At 46.0% G+C, this 18,639-nt stretch overlaps 1 protein-coding gene across 2 annotated transcripts in view; it reads left to right on the forward strand.

Moving 5' to 3' along the window:
* The window catches only part of PTPRE (protein tyrosine phosphatase receptor type E), a 244,273-nt gene that overhangs the window by 58,529 nt on the left and 167,105 nt on the right, over positions 1–18,639 (forward strand). For both annotated transcript variants that reach the window (XM_030570079.1, XM_030570083.1), the window contains exon 2: positions 5,586–5,608. The gene's annotated coding sequence lies outside the window, so the exon portion shown is untranslated. The remainder of the gene's footprint in view (positions 1–5,585; positions 5,609–18,639) is intronic.

An 18,639-nucleotide genomic window follows, 5' to 3' on the forward strand; every position in this document is an offset into this window, starting at 1 on the left:
TGTGTATAGGAGAGATTAGGGTTACACTTTTCTGTGAGCCAAGCTTGTACTCCACTATGTCTTCCAGAGAAATTTGTAGCTCCATCAAATGCACAAGCATCCATCTGTTTGGGGTTCAATTTACAAGCATTTAACTCTTCTAAGATGTCACAGATGCAGCTGATGTGTTTTCTATAACCTCAATTTAGAATGCATCTGCTGGCCTACCACGGAATCAAGATAACATATGCAATGACTTAATGCTTGATGCCTATTTGCATTGGTGCATTCATCAGCCATGTATGCACATTTTTTGAATGTGGTGAGAGAGTTTTTCACTTTTTCAACTGCTGAGTCTTTCACTATTGCTCCGCATGCATCTAGCCAGTCAGCTGAATTTTTTTGCCAAAAGATAGCAAGCACTTGCCAGTCTTATTTATCCTGAAGTTGGACACTGGTTCTGAACAAGTGACAGTGCACTTAACACTGGTCTCCAGTTTGTAGTGTGTGGCATCTCTTGTTTAAATAGAAAGAATGATACAACAGCCATGTTGGTTCACATAAACTGAGTTGTGTCTCCATCATTCTTAACAGCCTCATTAAGTTCTTCTAAACTGTCTTAAGCTTTTCTGCATGTTGATGCAGTCCAGAGGCATGGTGTTTTGCAGCCTTTTCATGTAGGTTGTCAGTATTGGCTTGGCTGATCAGTCTGGCAAACCAAGCTCTGACACTTTTATTATATAAATCCATGATATGCTCACATCTTGAATACTGCGTGCAGTTCTGGTCACCCCATCTCAAGAAAGATATATTGGAACTGGAAAAGGTACAGAGAAGGGCAACAAAAATGATTAGGGGTATAGTACAGATTACCTATGAGGAGAAATTAAAAAGACTGAAAAATTAAACAGACTTTTCAGCTTGGAAAAGAGACGATTAAGAGGTGATATGATAGCAGTGATATGATAGAGGCCTAGAAAATCTTACCTGGTGTGGAGACAATGAATAAGGAAGTGTTCACTTAACACAAGAACATGGGTTTACCCAATGAAATTAATAGATAGCAAGTTTAAAACAAACCAAAGGAAGTATTTCTTCACACAGTGCACAGTCACTTGTGGAACATCTTGCCAGGGATGCTGTGAAGGCCAAAATAATAACAAGGTTCAAAAATAACTAAAGTTAGTTCATGGAGGTTGGGTCCATCAATGACTATTAGCCAGGATGGGTAGGGATGCAACACCGTGCTCTGAGTGGTCCTAGCCTCTGTTTGCCGGAAGCTGGGGGTGAACGACATGGGATGGCTCACTGGATGATTCTCTGTTCTGTTCATTCCCTCTGAAGCACCTGGCATTGGCCACTGTTGGAAGACAGGACACTGGGGTAGATGGACCATTGGTCTGACCCAATATGGCCATTCTTACATAAAAATTAATTATAATAAGTTTAGTACAGAAACTCCCCAAGATAATGACCTCTTGAGATAACAATGATGTGAGATAACGACCTTGGCAAATAATGCATTTTAAAAATCTTGGCCTAGTCGGAAACATATATTTAAGTTTCCTAGGCAAAAATCCAGAATTCTGGAGTGAAGTCACTAAAACATAGTCCAACAAACAAATACTCTGGCCACTGTTGTTCGTTGTGCCACTGTTCATTCCACTGCTCCGTCCACAACAGCCCTGCACCATCACCTTCTGCTGCCATTGTGACCTGTGTGAGTCGGTCTCTCGAGGTTTCACCCAGCTCTCAGTTATTTCAGCTCTGAGTGGGAGAACCTCGCTGCTAGTGCAGTCTGGGCTGTCTCTTCCACAGAAACACTGTCCCACAGCAGGTCCAAGCACTTAAACCTGATTATCGGTGATTTCAGCGCTAGAGGTCACTTAACATACCAAAAGAGACTCTGTGGAGCCTAATCAGCAGTATCTCTAGACAGAAGAGAGGGGCAGGTCTAATAGTGCCTGTGACTCTTAGGCAGAGCCCACTCCACCGAGCAAATCACCTGTGCCCCTCCCTCTCTCGTTTCACTAGGATATGGCATCCAAACCTCCTGTTTAGGGAGTGCAGTTCAGTTGAGCGTGCCCAGTGCTTAATTTGTAATGAAAGAGGTGCTGGGCTCAAGCAAGCTTGTTATTTTCATAACTGATGTCGCAAGTTCAGAGGTCCCAAGGCTATGAACTGCCAAGCCTAGAGGTGCTGGGGCTCAGCCTTTGCAAGCCCTAGCACAGATTAAACACTGAGGAAGACACCCTCATTCAGGTAGGCTAAGTACAGTTCTGTTGCCTTTTACTCATACAATAAGGATAACAACATTTTCATGACCCCCACATTTAATAGTCAAGTGATTTGTAACCCAACACCAGCCAAAATTGGGTAGCACAGCTCTCTCTGCTGGATACCTAGGCAGAGTAGGGGTGTTCATGTAAATACAGTCTGGGCCTGAAACCTTTTCACCCACCCGTGGCTCATCACTTCCCTGTCGGGGAGAGCTCATTCAGACCTTGCTTACAAATAATAATTAGAAATTATTAGGTAGGCCAATATAGTCAAAACAAATGCACCAACATTGTCATAAATAACAGCTGTATGAGGAAGCTAGGCTTTGTTCATACTTTTCAAACCCATTATGCTTTCTCAGGTACAAGTATTTTCTCATACACTGTATATGCTTTTAAAGTGTGTATTAATGTTTCAGTTTCAGTTCAGATTTCCAACTGACTAAATTGGCAACACTGCATGTAATGGGGGGAGGGAGTTTTGGGGAAATTTGAGGGGCTGTGTAGGGAAATCCCTGCCGGGAAGAGGGAATAGAGGGGAGTCTGAGTCTCTAAGCCCCCAGATGTCCTTACATACCTACAAAACTCACTGCTGATCTTTGAATGTCCATGGAAGGCAAGAAACCATGGAAGATAATGTGGACAAGTTTAGTACTGTGTTACCTTTGGTGGGGGGAATCTCTGGAAGCAGAGGACTGGTGATATAGTAATAACTGGGTTAAGTTATATTATCTGTGTTATGCAGGAAGTGAAACAGAATTGTCATAATGGTCCCGTGTGCATGGGCAGTGCATGAACCGCCAGCTGGGGAAGGCAGGTGACGACTTGGCCCCAGCCTTCCCACCTCCTGAGCACGGGAAGGCGCATAGTCCCAACCCCAATGGACCTGCATGCTGCCGCAGGGGGTAGGGTCACACCTGGATGGGTGGGGAGGCAAAGCCTCCCCCAGCCTATGCAACCCGCCCCCCCCTGTGATACTACCTCCTTACCAGCCTTGGCATAGGGAGTGCTGGGAACAGGGCTTGAGTGCAGGGGTCTTGGGAATGAGACAAAGCAGCAACACTGTGGCCCAAAAGGCAGTCTGAGGAAGCTGCTCTAATTTAGACAGGACCCCAGGGTTGTGTAAGTTATACTGGGGCTCTCCAGTCCCCGGAGCAGCCCAGGACTGGGAAGGTGCAAAGATGGCTTATGGACCCTTTTTGCTCCAGTCTTGCCCCTGGTCTTCAAGTTCTGTGTTGTGCCTCTGAGAATCTGTGACTTCAGGGATGGAGGCAGAGGGGCTTCTTTGGAAGAGATGAGACCTGGAAACCATACTGCTGCTCCTCCTGTGCTCTCTCGATTAGTTGCTACTGGTATTCTACCCCTCCTCCCGCCCACACACTTGTCTTAGAGAAGGGAAGAATATGGGACCATGACTTTCATATTCATGTACTTAGTAACCCTTTTCTAAACAGTATGTTTTACAATACATGGCCTATTTTAGCTCAGTTTGTTTCTCTTTAATAAATATTTAAATATGATGTATTATAGGCCTGCAAACACATGCTGCAGGTCTTAAACACTTACTTGCCTTAACCCACTTCCTGTATGAAACTAATCAATACTTAGCTGTTACACAGAGTATGTCCCAATCAAACTTTGCCTCACCCACCTTGTCTATCGTTACAGTTGGGCGAAGGGGGTAGTTTATTTGCAATAATAATCTTTTTCTGTGAAGTCATAACTTTAATTAAAAGTTTTTTGCTGTTGAGTAAAGACCATTTTCAACATTTGCATTCAAATATTTCATTTGAAAAATTTTGACCAGATATATAGTTAAACTGTGAGTGCAAATAGTTATGGGAGCAAAATTGTCTCTACTTATTTATGCTGGTAGGTTACATTCACAAATTGGAGGATAGTGGCTGAAAGGTTTAGTGTGGTGGTAGAAGTTAAGAGCATAGTAGGAAAGGAGGACAAATGCACAGGGCAGGATGGTATTGTGCAGAATGTGCAGGAAAAATAATTGTTTGTTGAATTCAGTGGGCTATTGGAAGCATTTGTGGCCTGTTAATCTTTATAATGCAGAATTATTATAGAATTACCGGTAGTTACTTCCATTTCTTTTTGATGTGTAATAAAATCAGCTACAGTAGGGATCATATAAAGCAATATTCTACAGGCAACTTATGGACCTTCTAATTCACCCACCAGGAATGGATAAATTGCTTCTGGATCTCTTGGAATAAAGTGTAGCTCTGATAAACTGGCAAACATTTCTGTTTCTCCGGATTCATCTCCCTCTTTGTTCTGCCTTCTGCCCCCTTTTTGTGCTCTATTTTCTAACCTCAATTAGTTGAATGTGAACTAGATTATGACAAGAAGTATTCCATAGAGCTCCTTAACCAGGCACTAAAAGAGGCTACAGAGAAGAGGAGGGTTCAGTGCCAGCTGTATTCAATTGATTGAAGACAGGCAAAACTTTTAGATTGTGTATTGCTGTTACATGAAAAAGGAGATCGCTGGGTATGTTTGAGACCCCTTGGAGCCAGATGCTGTATGAATTGCTCTTTCAGCATTCCTTCACAAGAAGAAAAGGGCCTGTCAGAGGAGATGTAATCCTCTTACTAGATGGACATTTTTTGGCATCTTCATTGGTACTACTTGGCATTCAGAGAAATCAGACTGCAACCAGTTAATCCTGAATTTGTGTGTGCGAAAGTCACAAACATTTACAAGCAAAATCTTGTTCCTGCTCTGTATAAATATGTAATGTAGAAACCTAAATAATTCACAGGCATAGATTTGGAAGCTTCTTCTCCATGTCCAAACAGCAAACACTTTGTTTTCTCTGGGGATGCATAGAACAGATACTGGCTCTTTAGCAACTAAAGATATTTTAAGAATAGGCATTTTGCATGAAGTAGGCTGTATTACTGATATATTTTCTTCTCTTTCCTTATTTATATATATAAAAAAATGTATTCTGCTCCTTTTACACACAGCTAGTCAGATATCCTCATCCTCCATCCCACATTGCCCTCTGTTTACTACACCCACTTGTTAATCTTCTTTTAATTTATATTATAATCTCTGTGGTTCAGGGACTGTATTTTACTACGTTTGTTCATTGCTCTGCACAGTGGGGCCCTATTGCCGTTTCTTGACACTACTACAATACAAATAAGCTGATGTTTTGGGACATAAAGTTTTAAAATCAGAGCTAGAGTGTTGTGTTGAACAACTTTCTAGTTCTCCATTACTGTCATTCTAAAATAATAAAGTTTTTTGAAAATGGAGAACAAGTGACAACTTTTTAACTTCTCCCTTTGTTTTCTTTTCTTACAGCGTGTAGCTACTTCTTTCTTCAGGTGAGTACTCTATTTTCCATTATTTAATATTGCAACACCTGGCTGAGAACACCACATGTAATATGCTGCTGACATTAAAAATTACTCAACTTGTGGATGAAATCAGTAACTCCAGGCTATAATGCCACCTATGTTATATTTAATTTTATACTTTGCTATGTGGGTTACACTCTGTGTTAAGTTATATATCAGAGCCCACTATTGCTTTACTATTGAATACTCACTAAATGCATTCTTCAGAACATATCTTCAGCATGTTTAACTTTCATTAGTTTGTAGTCACTTTAAAGAAGGTATTGCGTTATCTCAGTGACACACATTTGAAAACCATTAGGGAGCACACTCAGATAATTGCATTAATGGTAATTGCTTCTTAAAATTGAGCTGCTATTGGGAAAACTACTGAAAATGAAGTATTCTAGATCTTGATATCAGCAAAACAGTGCTGCCTTCATTGTAATTGCATTCCTGTTGGGGGGGTCAGTTGATAATAGTGTTGTGCAAAAATGGTTTTATTCTTAGAGAAAAGGAGACTTTTAATCATAACTGACTTGGTTTTTGATTGATGGGTGGGGGGGAGTAATATCTTTTATTGGATCAACTTCTGTGGTGAGAGAGACAAGTTCATGCTTGACCTGTTCTCTGAAAGACTTGAAAGTCAAAATTAAATTGTGTGTGCATGTGCGAGAGAGAGAGAGTGAGAGAATGCATGTGCGCAGTTCACTTGTTGGCCATGTTCTAGTACAAGGGTTCTCAAACTGGGGGTTGGGACCCCTCAGGGGGTCACAAGGCTATTACATGGGGGGTCATGAACTGTCAGCCTCCAACCCAAACGCTGCTTTGCCTTCAGCATTTATAATGTTAAATATATAAAAAAGTGGTTTTAATGTATAAGGGAGGTTGCACTCAGAGGCTTGCTATATGAAAGGGTTCACTAGTACAAAAATCTGAGAACCCAGAAGGGGATCCAGGGGTTATAGTGGACCACAAGCTAAATATGAGTCAACAATGTGATGCTGTTGCAAAAAAAGCAAACGTGATTCTGGGATGCATTAACAGGTGCGTTGTGAGCAAGACATGAGAAGTCATTCTTCCGCTCTACTCTGCGCTGGTCAGGCCTCAACTGGAGTATTGTGTCCAGTTCTGGGCACCGCATTTCAAGAAAGATGTGGAGAAATTGGAGAGGGTCCAGAGATGAGCAACAAGAATGATTAAAGGTCTAGAGAACATGACCTATGAAGGAAGGCTGAAAGAATTGGGTTTGTTTAGTCTGGAAAAGAGAAGACACAGAGGGGACATGATAGCAGTTTTCAGGTATCTAAAAGAGTGTCATAAGGGGGTGGGAGGAAACTTGTTCATCTTAGCCTCTAATGATAGAACAAGAAGCAATGGGCTTAAACTGCAGCAAGGGAGATTTAGGTTGGACATTAGGAATAAGTTCCTAACTGTCAGGGTAGTTAAACACTGGAATAAATTGCCTAGGGAGGTTGTGGAATCCCCATCTCTGGAGCTATTTAAGAGTAGGTTAGCTGAATGTCTATCAGGGATGGTCTAGACAGGATTTGGTCCTGCCATGAGGGCAGGGGACTGGACTCGATGACCTCTCGAGGCCCCTTCCAGTCCTAGAGTCTATGAATCTATGAACCCCTGTTCTAGTACTTCCATAAAATTGAAGTCTGCAATCTTTCTCATCATACTTCTACATCTGTATTTTAATATTTTGTGTGGGCTTCCAAAAGATGGTCTGAACATGATGGGCACCATTTTTCTCCAACCAACTCTTTTCTTACTAATTGACTTTTTACTGATTGTAAGCGGGGATGTTGGAAATGTTGGTTCTCTTCTCCCAGTGGATCAGGGGACAGGGTGGAAGTTTAGCTTTTCACCAAGTTGGATAAAAATTGATGATTTAAAAAGAATCTGTTTTTTCTTATTTAAATTGGATTATTTTATTTAAATTAAAGGTTTATTTTTTAAAAATTTAATTTCACAACCTATGTTAAGGCCTGAACTTATAACCATTTAATATTATTGTTTGTATTTAATATAAACATTATGTGTTAGCTGCCAAGTTTTAAAGAAAGTCATACCACTGAACTGGTGGAAGTACCTGAAACCAGAGTTTGCTGATGTGCTAAACCAGCTTCTGACAGCAAGTAGTCTGTTCTTGAGGTGGAGAGGCAACATTTTTCTTTATTTCAGTTTATTCAAATAGTTTTGCTCAATGATCAGTTCATTCAAGTTAAGTTAAGAAACTAATTTTTAATTGAAAAAGTAGGAAAGCTTGTTTTCCTCTTCCCATCTATGAATGAAAACTAGGTGTGAGAGGACTAGATCTACTAGTTCTAACATCTTGAAGGACATGATGACCGGAAACAATCCATTCAATTCACTAACTACAGTCAATACTTCCTTTGTTTAATAAATCAATTAAAAATGAAGAACATGTTCTGATAAACTTTTTTTCTTATGTACCCAGCACATTTAAGGTAGTGTTTTATGTAATGATAAATATAAAATAAACTTTAAAATGCTGTTTTCTGTATTGAATTTAATATAAAATAAACTTTAAAATGCTGTTTTGTGTATTGAATTTGAATTTCAAATTTCAAATTCTTAAATTCTTAAATTTCTCCAGATTGGCAAAAAGAAGCACCAAATTTTGTGTGAAGGCCATATTTAGTCGTATATCATCACATTTTGATGGTTACCAATCAATGAGAATCAACTTTTCTTTAGGAAAAATACAAATGCAAAACCCAATTAAAATGATTATTTAAATTATTTTTTTCTGCTAGCTGATATAAATCATTATTTAAAATGATTTAAATCGCTTTGATTTAAATCTATCCACCCTTCTTTGCACACTTTTCTCATCCCCAAAAGAATTCTCACCAATGTTTGCCTTTTCAACCCTTATCCTTGAGATGAGGAGGGGAATGGGAGCTGCAGGAAGCGGTGCAGGGTGGGCCACCGCTTCCCGGAGCTCCCGTTAGCTGGGAATGGCAAACCACAGCCACTGGTTGCTGCGAGCAGTCGTACCTGCGGACACTCAGGTAAACAAAGCATCTCACGGCCCACCAGGGGCTTACCCTGAACAAGCCGGGAACCAGGTTTGGGAACCACTGATCTAGATCATACTTGTTGTTATAGTACTATCTGATAGCCTGCAATGGCTTGTTGATTTTGATTGAGATTAGTCTCTACATACTACAGCTCTGGAACTAGAAGAGCAAAAATTGAAAAGACAATGAAATAAATCAAAGTGGGCAAAGAAAATTGAAGAAATAGAAGTAGACTGAAATCAAGTTGGCAGTCCAGTTTTTTTTCTTATTTACTTTGACAGATAACTTTCTTTGGGTGCAGGGAAGTGGATGTGGATAGCATTAAATAGTCTTCTTCTTCTAGTGATTGCTCATATCCATTCCAGGTAGGTGTGCATGCCGCGCGTGCACGTTTGCCGGAAACTTTTTTTTACCCTAGCAACTCCAGTGGGCCGGCAGGTCGCCCCCTAGAGTGGTGCCACTATGGCACTTGATATATACCCCTGCCGGCCCGCCTGCTCCTCAGTTCCTTCTTACCGCCGTGTCGGTTGCTGGAACTGTGGAGTGCAGCTTGCTGTCCTCCACGTACCTACCTCTCCTGTACACTGTTCGTAGTCGTAGTTGTAAATAGTTTTATAGACAGTTTAAAGTAGTATATTAGTTAGTTGTTTATCGTATATAGTTGTATAAGTGGTTCGCGGGTGGGCTGTTGCCCTTCCCGGCGCCTGGCACTGGGCTCATGCCTGGTTCGCCGGGCTTCAAGCAGTGCTCGGCATGCAAGAAGCCGATGCCGACTAGCGATCCCCACGACGCGTGCCTCAAGTGCCTGGGGGAATCGCACATCAGTGAGAAGTGTCATATATGCAAGGCCTTTAAGCCTCGCACAAAGAAGGAGAGGGATCAAAGACTCTGCACTCTCCTAATGGAAGCGGCACTGACTCCGGTACCGGCGGTGCAACCGGCCACTTCTACTCCGGCACCGGCAAGACTCCCCGGCACCGTCCATCCCCGGCACCGGGAGCAGACTCATGACCCTCGACGTCTTGAACACCACCTAGGCAGGCTCGAGTGGAACGCCCGGCACCTACCTTGGCCGCGGCACCGCCTGCAGGACTGCTGTCGACTCCGGGTCCGGAAGGTCTGTCGAGTCCAGCCCCTCCTAGCTCCCCCTTGAGATCAGGGGTCGAGCTGTTAGTCCCATCTATGCCGGAGACCTTTGCCTCGGCACGGGACTTGACAGCGCTCACGGAGCCATCGCAGCCTCAGACCATGGCACCCCTGGGATGGGTAACCTCCAGAGGCAAACCGATGCTGAGAGCGCTGTCTCCGGAGTCCAGGCACCGATCGCCCTGGAGACGTGAACGCTCGCTCTCGGGGCGCCGCTCGCAGTCCCGGCACCGTTCTCCCCGGCGGTACCGGTCGCACTCGCGGCGCCGATCAGCATCTGCACGGTCCCGGTCTGGCTCCTCTTACCACCGGCACCGAGACTCTAGGAGCTGTTCACCTCGGCGTTCAGCTCCTCCTCGGTCGACCTCCCGGCACCGAGCCGGTGGTAGGCCCCGATCCCGGTCGACCTCCCGGCACCGCGTCGGTGGTAGGTCCCGGTCCCCACTGCCATCCCGGCACCGCGCTGAACGAAGATCGCGGTCCCGCTCTCGGCACCGACCTCGAGGCAGATCCCGATCCGGATCCCGGCACCGACTACCACGCCGTTCCCGGTCCCGATCCCGGCACCGGTACGGGTCACGGTACCGATCCTCGGCACCGAGGAGATCGTTGGCGTCGGCATATAGAGAGGTCTATCAAACTGGCTCAGCACCTCCGTGGCCTTCAAGGGAACCATCCGTGTCCTCTCAGGCAGAGAGCGCCTACACGCTGGGCCAGGACAGACACTCGGCCCTGTTTCAGGACCCTCCACCTCAGGAACGAGGGCCTCAACAGTGGGGGTTTTGGTCCCCATGGGCGTACCACCAAGCCCAGGGTTCGCAACATATCACTCCCCGCCCTGCGGCGGAACGCAGGCCACCAGAGGGAACGGTGTCTAGACCCCCTCCCTCCCCGGAAGCAGAAGACAGGTCCAGCCACCAGGACCCAGAGCTCCCTCCAGTGACAGAGGTGCAGCCCCAGACAGAACCCCCCGTGGACGCTCTGTTGCCAGGGGTTTCCTCGTCGTCTTCCCTGGATGAGGCAGTGGCGGGTACCTCGTCCTCCAGCCCTCCCCCTCTAGATCTTAGGGCACACCAGGACCTCCTCCGACGCGTGGCACAAAACCTGGACATTCAAGCAGAGGAGGTCTCTGAAATCCAGGACCCTGTCGTGAGCATCCTCTCCGCCGATGCGCCCACCAGAGTGGCCCTGCCTTTTATCAAGACTATTCAGGCCAACACCGCTACTATCTGGCAGTCACCGGCCTCCATCCCTCCGACCGCTCGAGGAGTGGAAAGGAAGTACATGGCCCCCTCGAAGGGCTATGAATACCTGCACGTTCACCCGACACCCTGCTCCCTTGTGGTCCAGTTGGTGAACGACAGGGAGCGCCACGGTCAAGAGGCCCCGGCGCCCAAGTCTAAGGAGGCGAGGCGGATGGACCTCCTGGGCCGCAAGGTCTATTCAGCGGGGGCGCTACAGCTCAGGGTCTCGAACCAGCAGGCCCTCCTTAGCCGCTACTCCTTTAATTCTTGGGTAGCGGCGGGAAAATTTGCAGAGCTGTTACCGCAGGACGCCCGTCAGGAGTTTACCACCATTTTGGATGAGGGCAAAAAGGTAGCGAGGACCTCGCTACAAGCCTCCTTAGATGCTGCGGACTTGGCCGCTCGGACCCTTGCCTCGGGGCTTACGATGCGCCGCATTTCCTGGCTTCAGGTCTCTGGCCTTCTGCCAGAGCTCCAGCATACTATCCAGGACCTCCCCTTCGAAGGCCAGGACCTGTTTTCTGATAAGACAGACCCCAGATTAAAGGACCTTAAGGACAATAGGGTCATAATACGGTCTTTGGGGATGCATACGCCTGCGACACAGCGCAGGCCATTCCGGCAGCAGAACCAACAACAGCAGCGTCAGCCGTATCCTCAGTTCCGTCCGCGGCAGGACCTCACTAGGCGCCGCGGCAGGAACAACCGACGCAGACAGTCGGGTGGCCAAACGGGGCAAAACCAAGGCTCCGCCAAGGCCCCTCCTGGACCCAAGTCTTCATTTTGAAGGTGCGCCTGAGGGCGCAGTATCAGTTTCCCCTCCGGATCCTTCCCCGCAGTTTTCCAACCGTCTTTCATTTTTCCTCCCGGCGTGGACCCAAATAACATCGGACCGTTGGGTCTTGCGCACTGTGCAGGCCGGTTATCGCCTGCAGTTTTCATCGCCCCCCCCACCCACTCACCACCCTCGTCCCTCTTCAGGGACCCCTCTCACGAGCAATTCCTCCGTCAGGAGGTGCAGATGCTCCTCGTCAAGGGAGCCATAGAGGAGGTTCCAGAGAGCGAGAAGGGCAAGGGGTTTTATTCCCGCTACTTTCTAATCCCCAAGTCCAAGGGGGGCCTCAGGCCTATCCTCGACCTGCGGGAACTCAACAAGTATATGGTAAAGTTGAAGTTCCGTATGGTATCCCTTGGAACCATCATCCCATCCCTGGATCCCGGAGACTGGTACGCCGCCCTCGACATGCAGGACGCTTACTTCCATATCGCCATATTCCCCCAGCACAGGCGTTTCCTCCGCTTTGTGGTCAACCGCCAACATTATCAATTTGTGGTCCTCCCGTTTGGCCTCTCTACGGCCCCGAGGGTGTTCACGAAATGCATGGCAGTCGTCGTCGCATACCTTCGGCGCGTCCGCATTCACATGTTCCCCTACCTCGACGACTGGCTGATCCGGGGCACATCGGAGCTGCAGGTCCGCGACCACGACCGCAGGATCAGCAGCCTCTTTGCAGTCCTGGGCCTCGTGATCAACGTGGACAAGTTTACTCTGCTCCCCATGCAGAGGATAGAGTTCATCGGGGCCGTTCTGGACTCTACCCTAGCCAGGGCCTTGCTACTCTTGCCCAGGTTCCAGTTGCTGTCGGCCATCATTCTGCACTTGCAGGCGGCCCCGCTGACCTCTCTAAGAACATGTCTGGCCCTCCTGGGACATATGGCGGCCTGTACGTTCGTAACAGCATATGCCCGGCTCCGCATGAGGCCTCTTCAATCTTGGCTCATCGTGCAGTACCGGCTGGCCAGACATTCGTTGGAAACAGCTGTCACCGTTCCCCAAAGGGTACTGGACTCCCTTCGGTGGTGGCTGGACCAGTCCATAGTCTGTGCGGGGCTCCCGTTTCATCCGCCCCAGCACTCGGCATCCCTGACTACGGACGCCTCAGATCTGGGCTGGGGGGTGCACTGCGGCGCCCGAAGAACTCAGGGCCTGTGGACCCCTCAGGAGCTGGACCTCCATATCAACATACGGGAGTTGAGAGCAGTCCGTCTTGCTTGTCAAGCGTTCATCCATCACCTTCAAGATCGTTGTGTCGCGGTGTTCACCAACAACACTATGACCATGTTCTGCATCAACAAGCAGGGCGGCACCAGGTCCTCTCCCCTATGTCTCGAGGCGATGCGTCTCTGGGAGTTTTGTATAGCCCATGCCGTTCACCTTTCTGCCTCCTATCTCCCGGGAGTACGAAACACTCTAGCGGATCGACTGAGCAGGTCCTTCCGCTCGCACGAGTGGTCCCTCCGCCCAGACGTCGCCCTCTCACTCTTCCAGAGGTGGGGTCGTCCCCGGATGGACATCTTCACATCCAGGGAGAACAGGAAATGTCGAACATTCTGCTCCTTTCAGGGTCGGGAGCCCGGGTCTTATAGCGGATGCCTTCCTGATCCCGTGGGCGACCCACCTGTTTTACGTGTTCCCTCCCGTTCCGCTGATACACAGGGTCCTCCTCAAGGTGCGCAGAGACAGAGCTCGTGTGATTCTGATAGCTCCAGCGTGGACCAGACAACATTGGTACCCCATGTTGCTGGACTTCTCAGTAGCCAACCCGGTTGCCCTGCCCCTATATCCGGACCTGATCACCCAGGACCACGGCAGGCTCTGTCACCTGGACCTTCGGTCTCTGCACCTTATGGCATGGCTCCTGCGTGGTTGACAGGCTCCGAGTTACGCTGCTCTACCCCGGTTCGGGAGGTTCTCCTGGGCAGTAAAAAGCCTTCCACCAGGGCTACTTATTCGGCTAAGTGGAAGCATTTCTCCTGTTGGTGTTCGGAGAAAGGTCTTCTCCCTATGGAGATTCCCATCACCACTATTCTGGACTACATCTGGTCCCTCAAGGCCTAGGGTCTGGCGTTGTCGTCCCTTTGGGTCCACCTAACCGCTATCTCCACGTTTCATCCTGGAGGGGACGGACGTTCCGTCTTCTCCCACCCTATGATTGCGAGATTCCTGAAGGGACTGGAACGTCTCTATCCACAGATCCGCCCTCCTGCCCCTTCATGGGATCTCAACCTGGTCCTAACTCGGCTCATGGGTCCTCCATTTGAGCCGTTAGCTACTTGCTCCCTGCTCTATCTCTCATGGAAGACCGCCTTCCTAGTGGCCATCACCTCAGCTAGACGGGTGTCAGAACTACGGGCCCTCACAATAGATCCCCCGTATACGGTCTTCCATAAAGACAAGGTGCAGCTGCGACCAGACCCTGCCTTTCTTCCCAAGGTGGTCTCAGTTTTCCACGTTAACCAGGAGATCTTCCTCCCCGTCTTTTTCCCAAAGCCCCATTCGTCCCGCAGGGAGCAACAGCTCCACTCGCTAGATGTCCGTCGGGCGCTCGCATTTTATGTGGACAGGACCAGACCATTCCGCAAGTCCCCCCAGTTATCCATGGCGGTAGCGGACTGGGTCAAGGGACTACCGATTTCCTCGCAGAGGATATCTTCCTGGGTTACCTTCTGTATCAGGACTTGTTATGACCTGGCCCACGTTCCGATGAGCCGTGTGACTGCTCACACCACCAGAGCACAGGCGTCATCTCTGGCTTTCCTTGCCTGCGTGCCGATCCAAGAGATTTGTAGGGCGGCGACCTGGTCATCGGTCCACACATTCGCTTCCCATTACGCCCTGGTTCAGCAGTCCAGAGATGATGCGGCCTTTGGCTCTGCAGTGCACCAGGCCGCGACTTCTCACTCCGCCCCCACCGCCTAGGTAAGGCTTGGGATTCACCTACCTGGAATGGATATGAGCAATCACTCAAAGAAGAAAAGACGGTTACTCACCTTGTAACTGGTGTTCTTCGAGATGTGTTGCTCATATCCATTCCACACCTGCCCTCCTTCCCCACTGTCGGAGTAGCTGGCAAGAAGGAACTGAGGAGCGGGCGGGCCGGCAGGGGTATATATCAAGTGCCATAGTGGTGCCACTCTAGGGGGCGACCTGCCGGCCCACTGGAGTTGCTAGGGTAAAAAAGTTTCCGGCAAACGTGCACGCGCGGCACGCACACTTACCTGGAATGGATATGAGCAACACATCTCGAAGAACACCAGTTACAAGGTGAGTAACCGTCTTATCCTCCCAAATAAATTTATACTCCATCCCTAAATCCCTCCTTTGCCCCCACACTTGCACGCTGTGTCTTAATCTTGTGCTAGGCAACTTTTTTGCACTGCCATTTCATTACCAGTAGCAGTCTTATGCTGTGTTTGACAGAATTTGATAGCCTGATAACAAAGACAATTGCAGTTGTATGCTTCTTGAAATACCTCCTTGACAGGAAGCAGTACATTGACTAACAGAGGGAGACTATTTTTACTCTAGCATTATAAGGAAGCATAATATTGTAGTTCTTGTTGGTAGTTCTTGAGGATGATTATGATGATAATACTTAACTCTAAAAAGAGAAGAGTTCTGCTAAAAACATACCTCTCTTCTGTTGTTCTGACATGAAACAAATTATATTTTTTACATGACCAAAAATAGAGAAAATGTTTTCTTTAAAAATAAGAATGGTTAAATATTTAAAATAATGACATCTATAAACTGCTGCAAATGCCAGCATTGCAAGACTATGGAGAGAATGTCTCCAGTTCTTTGACATGTTTATTCTGTATCTGCTGGTACTAATATGAAACTGGAATGATTTTGTATATACTACATTGGAAAGATTTTCAGGGCTACTTGTAAGCATTAAAAGAGATCTGTGCATTCTCCCACTAAATAAAAAAGTAAAAGTCACATTTGACCTCAAACACAAAAATTGCTTGTGGTTTTTTTTAATTTATCAATAAATTGTTACTGAGCAATCAGGGCCCATGCATGTTGGGTTCTGAGAATTGAGTCATGCTAAATTCCTATTTACTGGAGTTTGGGAAGAATTTGAAAAACATAGATTTGTGCAAATGCATATGGGCTATGAAGTTCCCTGAATTTTCACTGAAAGTTGCTTGCACTGTTCCATGTGGAAATTGCTTTTGAATACAGTATATTTATAAACCTTGAAATATTGTATTAACACATCTAAAGGTAAACTACATTAATAGTCTGGCAAAGACACAAAGCTATAATCATATAATTGTGGCACCTGGCTATGCATAACCATTACTCTAGTTTCTTGACTGACTGGCCTTGCTTTTGTGGATTTGTTAAAATATTATCTGACATTATTATTTTAATTTCTTCCAGTGCCTCGAGAAAAAATGACTTTTATATTGGTATTAAATTATTCAATTCAGCTAGAATCGACTAGTGATGTCTGTAAAAAGCCTGAGAAATCACTATACAATGAAAGACAGACTGGCCTACAGGTTAACTATAGCAAAGTTAATGAGCAGTGGTAAAATGAATCTAATGCAGGGGTAGGCAACCTATGGCATGTGTGCCGAAAGCGGCATGCGAGCTGATTTTCAATGGCACTCAGACTGCCTAGGTCCTGGCCACCAGTCACGGGGGCTCTGCATTTTAATTTAATTTTAAATGAAGCTTCTTAAACATTTTAAAAACCCTTTTTAATTTACATACAACAATAGTTTTGTTATATATTATAAACTTATAGAAAGAGACCTTCTAAAAATGTTAAAATGTATTACTGGCACATGAAACCTTAAATCAGAGTGAATAAATGAAGACTCGGCACACCATTTCTGAAAAGTTGCCGAACTCTGATCTAACGGATATAATATCAGCACAGTTGTGTCTGGACTAGGCATGTGTCTAAATAACGTACAAAAAGAAGGCATGGATGGGGGGGGGGTACCTTTTTTTTCTTTTTGTTACTACTTTAACTCTTGATTTGCCCAGAAATTATAGTGATGAGGACTATATAAGTATCTAAATGACTCTCATTAAACATTGGATGAATGACTTAAACCACATAAAAAATCATAGATACAAAATATACAGACCATAGTTTGACAGATCTGGTAGCTACTGTCTGACACACAGGATAAAAAAAGAGAGATGCTTTCAGACAGAAACCACAAAGGCAATTCACTCATAAAGAAAACTCAACTGGTTTAGAGAATTAAAAAACAACAACCGTCCATTATAAACACACAGGGTCTGATTTTTTTCAGAGGTGCTGAGCACTCATAACTCCCACTGAAGTCATTGTTTGTCTTTTATCTGAATGTTGCTGTGCTGTGTGTTCTTGAAGTCTGTTGGAACTACAGGTTCTCGACACCTCTGAAAATCGTGTCTACATATGCAGTGGAGAGGCACAATTTATTGGTGACAGGTTTCACAGCGATAGCCGTGTTAGTCTGTATCAGCGAAAACAACAAGGAGTCCTTGTGGCACCTTAGAGACTAACAAATTTATTTATTTATTGGGGTTTTTTGTTTGTTTCAGCATATACATACTATTATGTAAACAAATCTTCATGGCCTCATCAAAGTCAATGGGAGTTTTGCCATTAGCTTCAATAGGGCCAGATTTCACCTTTTCAATGGCTGCTTGCTAAGCTGTTTCTTTGCTCTCCTAAATGTGCTGACTTCAGTTTCACTCAGAGATGTTCTGGGGTGGTGTCTCTCTCTCTTAAAACAGAGTGGAAGTTCTCCTTCATTAGACAAACCATATGACAAATATTCCAAAAAAGTTCCAAAGAAGCAGGATTACTGATGAGCCTGAGATGCAAAATTCAAATCCAGATATGAAACTCCTCAAAGTCTGGAATGCTTATGATTCAGAAGATGACTAAGTTGCCTCTGTGCTCTCTTAAACCTGATTGGCTTATTTGGTCTTCTCGCTGTATGAAAGCCTTCTAACTCTCTCCGTATATGCAGCAGTTTACAAAAACAATCCTGACACTTTAAAGTAAATCTGTTTTCCCCAGATTGAATCGTAACTTCCCTAACTTGGAGGTGAGCTCCTGGTTTTATTTTTTCCTGAAGGTGCAGAAGAAAAAGGGAGCTTTAAACACTCTGTTAGTACAATGTTACAAATTTTTTGGAACTTTTCAAGTATAAAACATACTCTTCCCTTCCCCTATATATTTTACTGAGGGTACATCTACACTGTGATAAAAGAACGGCGGCGGCAGCCGTGGCTTGCCCAGGTTAGCTGACTTGGGTTCACAGGGTGTGGGCTTCCTGGCTATAAAACTGAAGTGTAGACATTTGGGCTTGGGTTGGAGCCCAAGCTCTGAGACCCTATGAGCAGAGTGGGTATAATCAGCTGACCTGGGGTCTGAGACTCCATGCCGTGGCTTTTTTATCTCAGTGAAGATGACCCTAAATGATATAAGGAATATTTACATTGGGGATCAGCCTTGAAATTTAGTTCCATGCTTGTGAATTGTAGGAAATGTCTCAGATCTCTTGGATAGGAATGTTTTTCCAAAGGCCCATCCGAGCAGCTCTTCTAATCTATGGAGTCTAGATACGATAGGACTGGTCGCCAGTCAATTGGAGTAGATTCTGGGCATCCCTGACACTCAGTGCATATCACTGAGTTGAGTGTCAAGAAGTTTGGTGTGACTGCTATGAGACCATACTGGTGCACAATATTCAGCTGCAGAATATAGCAAGG

This window comes from Gopherus evgoodei, chromosome 7 (genome assembly GCF_007399415.2).
Source record: "Gopherus evgoodei ecotype Sinaloan lineage chromosome 7, rGopEvg1_v1.p, whole genome shotgun sequence".
NCBI lineage: Eukaryota > Metazoa > Chordata > Testudines > Testudinidae > Gopherus > Gopherus evgoodei.